Source organism: Poecilia latipinna, unplaced genomic scaffold (assembly GCF_001443285.1).
Source record: "Poecilia latipinna isolate Pla-1442-1.1 unplaced genomic scaffold, P_latipinna-1.0 Scaffold1254, whole genome shotgun sequence".
In the NCBI taxonomy this organism is placed as follows: Eukaryota; Metazoa; Chordata; class Actinopteri; order Cyprinodontiformes; family Poeciliidae; genus Poecilia; species Poecilia latipinna.
Genome location: NW_015113870.1, coordinates 108,889 through 111,286, shown reverse-complemented (window position 1 = coordinate 111,286; position 2,398 = coordinate 108,889).

Here is a 2,398-nt window from a genome sequence, read left to right as displayed (position 1 = left end):
TATATATATATATATATATATATATATATATATATATATATATATATATATATATATATATATATATACACACAATGTCAAAGTCGACGTACTAACATAAACCATGAGAACATTCAGATGTTGTATATTTAAATGTTTGAGTCAGCTGTCTAACCTTGTATTTATTTTTGTTGTTTTTGTTTTTAAACCTCTTCAGACATTATTGTAGAAATCCTCTGTGTTCGCAAGAGCTTCTTCTTTTTGTTTTTTAAAGTTCTCACATGGATTTTAAACAAATTGTGTTTCTCTTTTTAAACCTACTGCAATGCAGATGAGTCGCAGAAGAAAGCGAGGGATCAAAACATGCAGGTTCTTGTCGGTGCGCAGGTTTGGCATGTGAAAAATGAGATCATGATGAATCACTTTACAGGTCCTTCCTGGATGTGATGTTTTTATGTGGTGCGATAAAACTGAAAACGTCACCGCTTTGAAATAAAGTGCAAGCTACAGCGTTTGATTAAAAGCCTGAATTTGGAAAGCATCGTTTAAAGTTGAAACTGGATATTTAAACATAATAAAATGACACACTTTATTTTCTTACTTTCTGAAATTAATTCTTGTTTCATGTTAAAATTAGCAAAATTATTTCAGTTTAGTAAATTCCATAAAACATAGCAAGATTTTTTTTTTCTTTTAGAGATTTTTTTTTTGCAACTTAACCCAGACAGATGTATGAGACGGAGACATTTTAAAACATAAAATTTTGCTTCACTTCAGCTTACTTTGTCTCTGCTGTAGAATATAGAATACCATCACAAGCTATTATTAATAACTGTAATAAATTACATCAGAGAGTGGCGAATTGAAATGGTTTTCATATTGATTTCATCTTCAAAGTGTGGAGCTGGAAAACTGAAAATACTGTAGAAGTGCATGAACTTTTCTGCGAGAAAAGTGGGCGAACTGAAAAACAAACCAGACATTTTGTTAATCTAACCTTAGAAACTAGGTTAAAAAGCATTAAAGGAATCTTGTTGTTTAAAGGTAGCAGTCAGCAGAAGGATACAAGAGCTTGCAGTGTACCATTTGTATACCATGGTGACTAAAGTGGGTGGAGGAGGATCACTGAGAGGCCAAAAGTACTAACAGCTTGTGTTCTCCATGCTCTAAGAATGTATTATTGGTGAATCGGTTTGAAGTGTCAGTTATGTTTGACCAAAAACCTTCACTTAATCAAGTAAACATTTTTTTTCACTTCCATCTCACCAAATCATTGCTTTTGAATCGATACATTAAAGATGAGGGGAATAAAGTTGTAAGAATGCATCTAGGTCTCATCATTTTATATCACATAAACCTAACAGGCACACAGCAGAGGAGTTGCATTTTGACGGCAGACAAAGTGAGGCACATGTAGTGCTGCAACGTAGCACAAGTGAGATTCTTCTAGAAAATGTCACCGTTTAGCTTAGATTTCTCCTTGTGATCAAACTCAACGCCTCCATCTTTTTATTTTTGTCTTTAATTCTTTACGCTCTGTGTTGGTGTTTGTGTTCAGGCTGAATGGATTTTTCACTGATGCTTAATAAACAGGCTCAGGTGTGAAAAGTGTAGCAGTCCTGTCACGTAGGGGCCAAGAACGGCTTCTCACTGTCCACTGGTTCAGCTCATTTCTATTACTACTGAATAAAAAGCTACGAGACGAGAACATGTCTGGTGTTTTTCTGTTTGCCGGATGAGTTTGCCTTTTTTTTTTTTTGTATCTTTCTCCCAATAAAGTGAAAGAGGAGCTTCTTCATTCAGCTGGCAGGAGAAAGACAGACAGTAAGTTCTAGTACTTTGCCTGTTCTGTTAGTGGAAAAGTGAGGTGATGGTGGTGAGATTGTTTCCAACCGCACATGTTCTTATTTCCTTTCTGAGTGATAACTGCTGCTGTCACAGATGAGGCAGTCTATTTTTAGCACGCAGTGACAAAAAAAACAATGATCAGCTGCTTTACAAAAGACAACGACTTCAGAGGTGCAGAGTGGAACAAAAACAAAGTATCTATGTAGAGGAATGTTCTAGTTTCTCTTTGAATGTTGTGCAAGTGCTAGAAAATACTGGACGTTCTTAACTCAAGCTATCCGGTCTATGACTCAAGGTGGTTAAAGCCATAAACAAAAACACTTAATATTAATGTATATGGTTCAAGCTACTGATAAGGAGCTGCTAATACTGGATTGCTATGCGGTTAGCAAACAGACAAATCAACCATTAGCAGCTAGCACACGGCTGTTGCAGCACAAAGCTGCTTCCACGAACCACAAAAATACCCCAGAAATGTCTCAGTTTTTTTCCCCTTACATTTGCACATATCTTGTGTTAAATTTTATTCAGTATGGTCTCACATATTTTTTTAAAAAAACGTCAGAAATGT